A 13,656-nucleotide genomic window follows, 5' to 3' on the forward strand; every position below is an offset into this window, starting at 1 on the left:
CGTAGTTAGTTACACGATCAAAACGGAAGAATATGAATACATATTTCCATTTTCTCAAATGTTAATGATTTTTTTTGTCATGATTGATGGAAAATCATATACGGCACAAAATGTGCACCATAATTCAGTTACCTTGTTTTGTAACCCCCATTGACATAATGGTTACATTGGTCATTTTCACGAGGGGCTGCATGTCATTTTCACGAGGGGCTGCATGTCATTTTCACGAGGGACTGGATGTCATTTTCACGAGGGGCTGCATGTCATTTTCACGAGGGGCTGCATGTCATTTTCACTAGGAGCTGGATGTCATTTTCACGAGGGGCTGCATGTCATTTTCACGAGGGACTGCATATCATTTTCACGAGGGGCTGGTTGTCATTTTCACGAAGGGCTGGGTGTCATTTTCACGAGGGGTTGGATGAGGTTTACAGAATAAAAAATAATGGGGTAAAAGTGCAAAAATATAGAAAATAATGGAAAATTGAAAGAAACAGATGTAAATATAGGTTACCGAAATTTAAAAAAAAGGAAGAATACAGAAAAACAGCCACATTTTTTGTCGAGCCTGCAACTTTTGTTGCAGAAAGCTCGACATAGGGATAGTGATCTGGCGGACGCGGCGGCTACGGCGGCGGCGTTAGCTAACTTCTTAAAAGGTTTATATTTTAGAAGGTGAAAGACCTGGATGCTTCATACTTTGTATATAGATGCCTCATGTTACGAAGTTTCCGTCAGTCACATGTCCAATATCCTTGACCTCATTTTCATGGTTCAGTGACCACTTGAAAAAAAAGTTCATAATTTTTGTAATGTTGAATTCTCTCTTATTATAAGTAATAGGATAACTATATTTGGTATGTGCGTACCTTGCAAGGTCCTCATTTCATGGATCAGTGAACAAGGTTAAGTTTTGGTGGTCAAGTCCATATCTCAGATACTATAAGTAATAGGGCTAGTATATTTGGTGTATGGAAGGTGTACATGTCCAACTGGCAGGTGTCATCTGACCTTGACCTCATTTTCATGGTTCAGTGGTTATAGTTAAGTTTTTGTGTTTTGGTCTGTTTTTCTCATACTTTATGCAATAGGTCTACTATATTTGTTGTATGGAATGGTTGTAAGGTGTTCCTGTCTAGCGGGCAGATGTCATCTGACCTTGGCCTCATTTTCATGGTTCAGTGGTCAAAGTTAAGTTTTTAAGTTTTGGTCTTTTTATCTAATATTATATGCCAAAGGTCAACTATATTTGGTGTATGGAAATATTATGATCTATATATCAGTCCCGCAGGTTTTATTTGACCATGACCTCAATTGCACGGTTCATTGCACAGTGTTAAGTTTTTGTGTTTTGGTCTATTTTCTTAAACTATAAGTAATAGGTCAACTATATTTGTTGTATGGAAGCTTTGTTAGCTGGCATGGTTCATTTGACCTTGGCCTCATTTTCATGGTTCATTGGTCTTTGTTTAGCTATCTTGGTTAATGTTAAGTTTATGTGACAGTTGTAATAAAGCTTTATACTTTAAGTTAGGACTATCAACATAATATCAAGAAAGCGAGACATTTCAGTGTGTGCACTCTTGTTTAGATACAGTAATGAACGACCTCATTATAAAGCCTACTGCGTATCACTTACATACAACTGCAAAAAACTTCAATGCTTTACAAATGCAATTGTCTTCAAATAGAACTTTGGCAAAGCTAATAAAATAAAAATTAAAAATTGAAATGACACTTTGGTTTTTAAAAACTAATATTGGTTGACGCTGCTTTTTAAATATTAAAAAATAAGGCTTTGTATTTGATAAATTGATGGAAATATCGGTCATATATTGAGGATAAGTAGGCGGTTAATCAATTTTACTGAATTATGTACGGAATTGTCTTTTTTAAAAGGACGGTTAATTCATTATTCATGGCATTTTTTATGCGTAACTGCGTTTTAAAGCACTCCATAATCGACATAACGAGAAACAATTTGAAAATCAACGTGGGTCAGGACGAGATGTATTTGTCAAACTAATCATGCAAGAAAAACAGAACTAAAGAATATGGAAATAAAAAATAAAGATAAAACAAAGTCATTGAAATATAAGCAAACTTATACAGCAGCTTGCATGACCACTTTCTTTTGTCTATATCTAACACAGGGGTATTTCGTGTGATGTCGAATACGTGTCACTTCAAATATCTTCACAATCGTGGGTCCGCTTTCGGAATTAAATTAATAAGTTTTCCTTGTGTGAATATATTTTTATATGGAGCCATATTAACTGCATTGTACAACAGTTTTAGGTACAATGTAAATGAAAAAAAAATCGAACTTTTTATGCACGAAACTGTTGTAATATGAGATAAATTAAACCTCGCAAGTTTATAAACCTACAAAAATGTAGTTTTTGTCTAAGAATTCACTGAATCAATTATCTTCGATATGTACAGCATACAGGTGGCTAAAAGTCATCGAAAATTCAGGTAAAAAGTTCTCAGGGCTTTGGTTAGACCTTTCTGTTATTTCCATTTCCATAACGTTAATCATGTATTTAAAGTTAGATACAGCTGTATCATAGTCTTTATGTCCTTTTGTTATGTTGTTACACTACTATCACAAGTTAGGGGAGCGTTCAGCGTTCACAAACATGTGTGACCCTGTCTTATTCTGTATGTGCCTGTCCACAGTACTTGTAGGCGCCTGAAATTCAGTAAGTTGTCATTGGTCGTACACAAATTAAGACATATAGCTGCTTGCATTCACAAGTGACGTGCTCCGATGGATAATTGTCTCATTGGTTGTCATTGAAGTTTTGTGTGACCAAGGTCCATTTTTACATGTTTGTTTAGGGGCCAGCTAAAGCCCGACTGCAGTTGCGGGATTTTCTTACTGAGTTGAAGACTCATTTGTGGCCTTGTATTGTTTTCTGCTATTTGGTCGGGTTGTTGTCTATTAGCCACATTTCCCATTTATGTTGACAAATTATAACACATCTCCTTATTTGTTTGTCAAGCTACAGGACGTATTGAAGTAAAATTAGATCATTAATGATCGAGTTAATTTGAAAGTAGATAAATGTATACAGTATGCTCAATGTAAGGTAACAGCCATTTAATTTCACGGGGAGGGGTTTTTGAGTCAGTAATAATTTTCAGGCCCGAACAAAAATATTAAGTTTTTCGATGCTATCAATCAATTTTTATGCCCCACCTACGATAGAAGAGGGGCATTATGTTTTCTGGTCTGTGCTTCCGTCCGTCCGTTCGTTCAGGTTAAAGTTTTTGGTCAAGGTAGTTTTTGATGAAGTTGAAGTCTAATCAACTTCAAACTTAGTACACATGTTCCCTATGATATGATCTTTCTAATTTAATTGCCAAATTAGACTTTTTACCCCAATTTCATGGTCCACTGAACATAGAAAATAATAGTGCAAGTTTCAGGTTAAAGTTTTTGGTCAAGGTAGTTTTTTGTCGAGCCTGCAACTTTTGTTGCAGAAAGCTCGACATAGGGATAGTGATCCGGCGGCGGCGGCGGCTACGGCGGCGGCGGCGGTGTTAGCTCACTTCTTAAAAGCTTTATATTTTAGAAGGTGGAAGACCTGGATGCTTCATACTTTGTATATAGATGCTTCATGTTACGAAGTTTCTGTCAGTCACATGTCCAATAACCTTGACCTCATTTTCATGGTTCAGTGACTACTTAAAAAAAAAGTTCAAATTTTTTGTAATGTTGAATTCTCTCTTATTATAAGTAATAGGATAACTATATTTGATATGTGCGTACCTTGCAAGGTCCTCATGTCTGTCAGACAGTTTTCACTTGACCTCAACCTCATTTCATGGATCAGTGAACAAGGTTAAGTTTTGGTGGTCAAGTCCATATCTCAGATACTATAAGAAATAGGGCTAGTATATTCAGTGTATGGAAGGACTGTAAGGTGTACATGTCCAACTGGCAGGTGTCATCTGACCTTGACCTCATTTTCATGGTTCAGTGGTTATAGTTAAATTTTTGTGTTTTGGTGTGTTTTTCTCATACTATATGCAATAGGTCTACTATATTTGTTGTATGGAATGATTGTAAGGTGTACATGTCTAGCGGGCAGATGTCATGTGACCTTGACCTCATTTTCATGGTTCAGTGGTCAAAGTTAAGTTTGTGAGTTTTGGTCTTTTTACCTAATACTATATGCCATAGGTCAACTATATTTGGTGTATGGAAATATTTTATGATCTTTATGTCAGTCGCGAAGGTTTTATTTGACCGTGACCTCATTTTCACAGTTCATTGCACAGTGTTCAGTTTTTGTGTTTTGGTCTATTTTTCTTAAACTATAAGTAATTATGGGTCAACTATATATGTTGTATAGAAGCATTGTTAGCTGTACATGTCTGCCTGGTATGGTTCATCTGACCTTGACCTCATTTTCAAGGTTCATTGGTCTTTGTTGAGTTATCTTGGTTAATGTTAAGTTTATGTGACAGTTGTAATAAAGCTTAGCTTTATACTTAGGACTATCAACATAATATCAATGATTAGTATAGAAGGCGAGACATTTCAGCGTGTGCACTCTTGTGATGAAGTTGAAGTCTAATCAACTTCAAACTTAGTACACATGTTCCCTATGATATGATCTTTCTAATTTAATTGCCGAATTAGACTTTTTACCCCAATTTCACGGTCCACTGAACATAGAAAATAATAGTGCAAGTTTCAGGTTAAAGTTTTTGGTCAAGGTAGTTTTTGATGAAGTTGAAGTCCAATCAACACTGGTGGTAAGCGGATGGTCGTAACTTAAAGTTACGACCATCCGAAGATGGGAGACAACTCTAGGGATACATTTTTCTTTTCCGTTTTTCGTGCAGTAAAACAATGTTTCAGTAAAACCGCTTGTCTCATACATACTAATCGTCAGTGCGTTGATATTGAAACAAAATAGGATACATAAAAACATTCCAATTTTCGTAAAATGATCATTCAATAATTCGAGCATGATGGTCGTAACTAAAAAAACAAAAATGTTCAGGATGGTCGTAACTTAAAATTGTGATGGTCGTAACTCTTTATTAAATAGGACCTAATAAGACAAGTCAATAGTTTTAAACGTGTCTTTTGTTATATGAATATATTATATGATATATTTGTGAAGTTGATTTCACTAAATGATAAAAACTAAAAGAGGTGAAGAGAGGGATACCTGTAAAGTGCGAAAGGAAAGAAAATTGGAACGAATCGAAAAAAAAACCCAACACAAAATGAAATGACCAGTCACTGTTGCTTAAAATATAATGTATAAAATCAACCAAGAGGCAACTAATTATAAGCTGTTAAGTTTAATAACAATATAAATTCTCAAAAGTGGAGAATTCATTTTAACACACAGCTCTGGTTTAGTTACGAATTAAGAAAAGGCGATTTTAACAAATTTGACATCACATGAAATAACAGTATCCTGATTTATTTTCTTCATATTTTGCATGTTTTGAAAAGATAAACTTTTTAAAAACTAGTATGTACCTACTAGGTGGAATTTAAAAGAAAAATCTACAATTCAAAATTGATACTTTAAGACGAAAGAGCATAAGTAAGGAGTCAAAATAATGTTATGTGGATCGTTATCGAGACAAGACCATATCCGCGAATTCGCAGGTGCGTAATCGAATTTAACAACATACATCTTATTCTTAGCCTGGATTTTGAGAAGTCGTATTGTCATTTGGCATATAGTCAAGCTGATTATAAGGTGCAAATTCGAAGTTCAGGTATAATTATTACCCGTGGTTTTAGAAAATTCTGAAAACGCCTATTGGTACCATGCTATCCGTTATACATCTTTGTCTTTCTTATGGAAAATACCATGAACCCTGGACCACACGTTTTTTTCCCCAATTCATAAAGGGAATGATGCATCCGATCTTAATAACTATCGAGGAATTGATGAGAGCCAAATTTGGTTTACCAAAAAAAAAAAAAAAAAAAAAAAAAAAAAAAAAAAAAAAAAAAATAACACGACCATCTGACCATATGTTCATTCTAAAAACTATTATAAATAAGTATTGTAATACAAAAGAAGGTAGAATGTTTGCCTGCTTTGTTGATTTCCAGAAGGCTTTTGATACTGGCATTCTCCCAGGGAAGTAAAACTTAAGCTATTGAATATAGTTAGAGTATGGTAAGAGATCTCTTTAGAACTAAAGTTGGAGTAAAATAGCGAGACAATTTTAGTCCGAATTTGTTTAAATTTTTTATAAATGAACTTCCTGATTGTGTTAAAAGTTCCCCTGATCCAGCTGTTGTTTATTCACGACCAGCCTATTCTTTACTATACATATGCTGATGATCTTGCCATTTTTTCAACTTCAGCAAAAAAATGTAGATCAGGCTTATCCTAAGATTCCTTCAGAAAGACTACGCATTGAATTTTGTAAACATTTACTTGGTGTTACCAAAAGAGAAACACATTTTGCCAATCTTTCTTAGCTCGGTAGATTCACTCTGTATTTTGTCATTGCAAAGTCTATGATCAGATACTGGCACAGGCTTGACAATTTGGGATCATCTTTCCACTACTAGAGGAGGCATATTTAGAGTCAAAATTTCTACACGAGTTAAAAAAAAATTCCTTCACAGTATGGATCCTTAAACTTCTTTCTAAGGAATATGGGGGTCAGCAATTCACATTGTTTACTATGTGCTGATGATAATGTATTTTTTTAAATTTCAGCAAAAGGACTTCAGCAAACAGTATTCATACATAGCTTGTAGCCAGGGTAATATTTAAAATATAGATCTTTATTCTTCAACTCAGCGTGCTGGTCTTTTAAATCTGAGTACATTCATACAATATAAACATATAACATAAATATTATTTTCAACCTGCATATGTATGTGATAGTTGCCGCAGTACATTTAGTTCTACCTTGTAATATTATCTTAGCTACAAGGCTGGCTATTAACTACTAATATTTGATCTTACTCTTAAATTCAAAGCGTGTATCATTGTAAAATATATACCTGCATATATGTATGTAATATTTGCCGCAGTACATTTAGTTCTACCTTGTAATATTATCCTGTCTACAAACTACTGATATTTGATCTTACTCTTAAATTCAACGCGTGTAGCATTGTAAAATATCTCAACCTTATTCATACTTTTTAGGTTAAAACACTGTTCATTGCGACACCATGGATTAAGTTTTTATTCTGAACCAATACTTAGAACAATTATCAATAATATACCGCAATATCGTCATGCAATCGATAAAAAATAAAGACAACACGATAAAAACACCAGGCATTTGTGGATTTTCATTAATCATGATTCACCAAAAGCCGAATATTTGAAAGCCAATGGTTTATAAAAGCTGCAATAGCTGATTAAAAATTAAAGAAGATTGTTCAAAATTGTACGGTCAATAATTTCATCTGCCGACATGATTGCAGGAAGTAAAGAGTCGTAAATAAAAAAAAAATCTGAAAGCAAATATTCAACAATTTTATGCCTTAACGTACAGTAAAAATATATTAATACTCAACCCTAACATATTATTTGGCTTAATGCGAGTTGATTAGTTTTCACTGTTTCTCCTAAATGATGGTCGTTTGGAACATATCAAAAATGTATGATTGATATTTCTTTAACTTAATTTCTGCATACCATTATCAGAGTAACAAATGAAATAATATTTTTTTGTAGTAAACTTTATATAACAACTGAGTTTATTAACATGGTTATGCATGAGCACAGTACTTTTAAAATAGCTTGATAAAAGTTCGTCTAAATACTTGAGTTACGGTCATCTTTCAAAGTTACGACCATCTTGTGTCGGTTACGACCATCATCCAAATTACTACAGTTGACATTACGACCATCACAAGTTAAAGTTACGACCATCATTCTCGAATTTTTGAATGACTATTTTACGAAAATTAGAATGATTTTATGTGTCAAATTTGGTTTCAATAAGAATGCACTCACGATATGTGTATATGAGACAAGCCGTTTGACTCAAATGAACCTTTTACTGCACGAAAATCGGAAAAGAAAAACTTATCCCTAGAGTTGTCTCCCATATTCAGATGGTCGTAACTTTTAGTTAGTTACGACCATCCGCTTACCACCAGTGAATCAAAAACTACCTTGACCAAAAATTTAACCTGAAACTTGCACTATTATTTTCTATGTTCAGTGGACCATGAAATTGGGGTCAAAAGTCTAATTTGGCAATTAAATATCATAGCGACATGTGTACTTAGTTATTGCCAAATTAGAGTGTTGACCCCAATTTCACGGTCTACTGAACACAGAAAATGATAATGCGAGTGGGGCATCCGTGTACTATGGACACATTCTTGTTTCTTTTAAAAAAATTAAAAGGTAGAAATCAGCATTCAGAATTTTATCGACTTAAGGAAAAAAACATAACCCCTCGTAGAATTCCCTAAGAGATAAATAAATATCCGTTAATAAGTTTTCCTGAAATTTTATGCAGTGTTGAAGGTCGTACTGTGACCTTGGACGCTTATTTTTCATTCAAAAGGTCATTTGACTATGAAAATTATTTTGACTTAAAAAGCAACCACAAAAACACTTGTTAACAAAATACAGACTCAGCAATCACTGTTTAAGAATAGACACTGGCAGACATGAACGAATTACAAATGTATGTGGTAAATATGAAATATTACCTCGACATGAGAGGATATGTTTCTAGTGACGTTTCGCACGGTATTCGGTCTATGTTTCATTTGACCATTTCTTGATGCATAAGTATGACAAAAACAAATCAAATCTACGCATTATTGAATAGTAACTTGTCTTGATTTTTCATTTGAATCGAAATTAAATAAAACCTGATTTTAATAAATTTAATGTTATGTCCCATTATATGATTAAACAATGATTTTGCCAGTGTTTGCCGTATTTTCCGTGTAAGACGTAACAACAAGCGCCAACCATTAAACAAATAAACGAAGAAAAAATACTAACTACTGAATGGATTTCGATAAAATTTGTACAGATGGGATATGATAAAATTATTATGATCATATTTATTATGTTAAACGGTCACGATAAATATCCTGTCAGTTCGCAATCTAGCAGCCATTTTCGAAATTCCATATAGCTGTAAGTTATGAAAATTCGAGTACACAAAAATGAAAGCTAAGTTATAGTTATTGACCAAACAAGTCGGTATATGTCATTTAATCTGCATAGCACAAGATGACCCAATAACCCGAACGACGTAGGAGTTCGGGTTATTGGGTCATCTCGTGCTGTGCAGATTAAATTACATATACCGATTTGATTGGCCAATAACTGTTTTAACACATGACGCAATCAATTTAGTAATACGTGAACGTTTTAGAAATGTGGACGTTATTCTGCAATCAACGGGTCCTAGGAAAGTTTCTTGTAGGGTAAAGAAAGGGGGAAATACGACTTAGGTAAGTTTCAAATTAATCTTTTTTTTATATTTAGACTCATACTAAAATAGCGCTTTAATGGTATATGCTTTTTAATCGTTTCCGTTAATTTATTCCCAATTTTTATTTAATTGGTGACGATTAAGACTTTGATAAAAATTGTGTACTTTCAAATCGGTGTATGAAAAAAAACCATACCTGCAAGGGTTGTTGAGTTTAAATAAGATTAATTGCTTTTGAATTTCCTTTCCTCAATGATATGCTTAAAAGAACCGAGGAAGATGTTGTATTACCTAAATTTAAAATGTTAAATAAACAGAAAATACGTTTCTCTTTCAAAACCTTTTACTCCCCGCAACCCGTTTATGTCCCAGCTTAGATAAAAAAAAAATAAAGGAATGAGAAACCTATCTTTTTACCTATTTTGAAACTACGATAATTGTACGAAGTTCAACTTTGTCGTAATTTCAAGGCAGATGGCGGATTCGGGAGTTGGGGCAAACGGGTCGTTTACCCTTTGATTGGACAAAGTACGGTGTTTAAGCTTAAAATCTTTAACATTTTCTTTAGGTACCTTTGCTGTGCATTATCAAGATTATAGCAGAGTAAGAACAAAGAGATTTTACTCTTGCCATGTGTTAACACTTCAATATTATAATATTTTCATATAAATAATAGAAAAGGTTCGCCACCTCTACATAAAAATGTGATTTTATTGAATTTTACAAAAATATTTTCATTTTTAACATAGCTTCTCCTATTTTTTTTCCAGTATTTTCCGTGTCTCCCGTAAATGTTACCACGTCCAAATTGAACGATTTTTGCACGGAACGTGAATATAACGTTATAATATATAATTGTATTTCCCATTTACTAAAAGTGTAGCATGTTGTCTCTTAAGCATTTGACACGTTCTGTGTGATGATATTATTTTGGGAGATATTTTTTGAATAATTATTTAAATCAACAAGAAACTTTGACTTCCATCAAAATTTTTAGGCCATTTTCTGATCGTAAAAGCGTCGGATAAATAAAAGTATCATGCAAAAGATTAGGTATTTTTAATGCAAAAGAATTGCATTTTAAACCAAGTGACACAGAAATTAACAACTGTAGGTCACTGTACGGCCTTCAACAATGAGCAAAGCCCATACCGCATAGACAGCTCTAAAAGCATGATTCAAACATGATTTTTTTTATATGATCCAGCGATTTTCATGTGTTAATTTACATGTAAATTTATCAAAATATTACTCTAAATTTTCGGATGAATATATATGTAGCACAAGCTTTAAACATGCCGAAGCTTTCGTTTTTGAATTCTAGTAACATAGATGCGTCTGCTAGTACGATTGTATATGTTGTATACACTAAAAGTCATTTCCACGCATCCGACAAACAGACGCATTTGAAATTACTGAGTTATATTTTAAGGACTGTAGATCACTTTTTAATTTTAAATAAAATCAACAATTCTAAACTGCCGTTTTCATTTCAAAAATCTGAGGATGAAACTAAAATTATAGATCAAGCAAACAGAGGATAAATAGTAGCTGTTGCTGCGATTGACCTGAACAAGGATTATTTTTCATTATAATCTTCTTGAAAGATACATATTTGAGATGTAGATAATACGAATAAAAAGACCTGAAATTATTCGCGAACTGGTACAGTAGTTAAAAAACTAGTTGAAGGTGGCTAAATAACATTTATACTCTTGAAGCACAAAAAGCTTTGGTACTGACTGTTTCCAATCGAAATAAATGCCTAGTCCTAGATACTTGTGATGACGGAATTCTGAGAATCATAGAGGATGTGCATTTTGCAACAATTGACATGCTTGGGCGGTGACAAATATTTGAAATATACACTTTCATTATGTTAAGAATATGATGTCAAATATATATACTAGTAATCAGTCATGTTAACATGCTGTTTTTTTTTTAAATAAATAGTTAAACATCAAAATGCAAGCCGTTTTTTTTTAAACCTGCAAACCTTTGACGTTTGGTACAGAAGTAGGTTGAAATAATAGAAAACGACGTCGACTAACGTTACCATTACTAAACCGAGCACCGTGAGTAACGTCATTGTAATTCAAATTGTTATTGAAAATGAAATGCCCTTTTTACAATAACCTCAGAAGAGATATGACTGATTATATAAAAAAAAATACCCCAGTTTAGATAATTTAAACAGAAAAGATCTTTTTTCATGGATCATGATTAATGAAGATAGCAGATTTTTATCTATTTCATGTGCATATCTCGATAAAGGCCTGCAACTTAGAAAATCAGAAAATTAGTTAACTTAAATACTCTAATAGACATAAAAATTATCTCCCCTTGACCACTGATCCTTTCCTCATGCATTTGAATTATTATTTTATGTTTCTTTAATCACTCTGTAATGTTTATATCATGTTTTAATTAATGTTATGCTCTTAATGGGCCCTTTAATTTGGAAAATAAAAATAAAAATTGTATTGTATAGCGGTTAACTTCTGTATCATTTTGGTCTCTTTGGCAATCATTTCACAGTCGGCTTTTTTTTTATACCAAATTAATCGCAATAATAAAATTGTGAGAGAAAAAAACCTTTAAAAAAGAACTAAACAAGGAGGGTGCACTACTTTGTCGATATGTGTGCAAAACTTTCTGTGAAGTTTCACAGATTTGGATTAAAACAGTAGAAAAAAAAATCGATGCCGTTTATAGCTTGCTGTTCGGTGTGAGCCTAGGCTCCGTGTTTAAGACCGTACTGTACCTTAGCTTTTAATGGGTTACTTTTATAAATTGTGACTCGGATAGAGAGTTGTCTCATTGGGCACCCATACCACATCTTCCTATATCTATTACATACCAATTTGTCAATTAAAAAAAGTTATTTCGAAGTTGTGAATAAATTATGAATCTGAAGGTTACCTGATATTTTATGATTGCTTTATATATACTAAGATATGTTACAGTCTTATTGGAATTCGCATCAAATTTCAAAATAATTGATTAGTAGAGAATTATTTCAGATTGATTTATTCTTATATTTGAGGGTAAAAAGGGATTTATCACCCCTTTTCCGTTTTCATCAGCGTCAAATGATCCTATTTTCATTTTTATCGTCACTCACCTCATCATATTCTGAGTAAGCGCTGGCGTCAAAAGGATTTGTTTGCGTTAACGTTATTTTTTTATTTTGATTTTTTTTTGGCTTACCCATTTAATCCCTTGTATGCTGTCACGTTATACATGGCTATAAAGTCTTATAAAGAATTACATTGAACACTGTGGCACGATAGCATCAATTTTATTGTCAACAAAAATTGCAATTCGAATTGTAGATGTGGAATTTCTTATCTGTCGTGTTGACTTTATCAGTACCATCATTTGGTAAGTACTTAAGTTACCAATTGCATGTTAAGAATATAAAAAAAAGAAGACGTGGTATGAATGTCAATGATAAGATACCAAATGACAATGAAATTAACAACTATAATAGGTCATCGGTCTTCAACAATGACCAATTCAAGAACTTTACTTTATGAGTCACATTTGGTTTAATGATCTTTTCAAAAGAATCGTGTTTTACTCGTTTTGATGCCGTTGCTGACATTTGTTGGGAATAGTTAAATGTATGCATTAAAGTGGAAGGGGTCTTCGGTTCTTTATTTTTTAGACAATTTTCTCTTTTGTTTGTTCTTTTGACCATTATTTTTCTCAATTCTTTACTTTCTTGGTTCGTTTTACTAAATTTTTTTTATAATCATGTGTTTCTCCTTTATAATCTATAGTGTAGATTGCCCTTTATTATCTATAGTGTAGATTGCCCTTTATTCTCTATAGTGTAGATTGCCCTTTATTCTCTAGAGTGTAGATTGCCCTTTATTCTCTAGAGTGTAGATTGCCCTTTATTCTCTAGAGTGTAGATTGCCCTTTATTCTCTAGAGTGTAGATTGCCCTTTATTCTCTAGAGTGTAGATTGCCCTTTATTCTCTAGAGTGTAGATTGCCCTTTATTCTCTAGAGTGTAGATTGCCCTTTATTCTCTAGAGTGTAGATTGCCCTTTATTCTCTAGAGTGTAGATTGCCCTTTATTCTCTAGAGTGTAGATTGCCCTTTATTCTCTAGAGTGTAGATTGCCCTTTATTCTCTAGAGTGTAGATTGCCCTTTATTCTCTAGAGTGTAGATTGCCCTTTATTCTCTAGAGTGTAGATTGCCCTTTATTCTCTAGAGTGT

Source organism: Mytilus edulis, chromosome 13, assembly GCF_963676685.1.
Source record: "Mytilus edulis chromosome 13, xbMytEdul2.2, whole genome shotgun sequence".
NCBI lineage: Eukaryota > Metazoa > Mollusca > Bivalvia > Mytilida > Mytilidae > Mytilus > Mytilus edulis.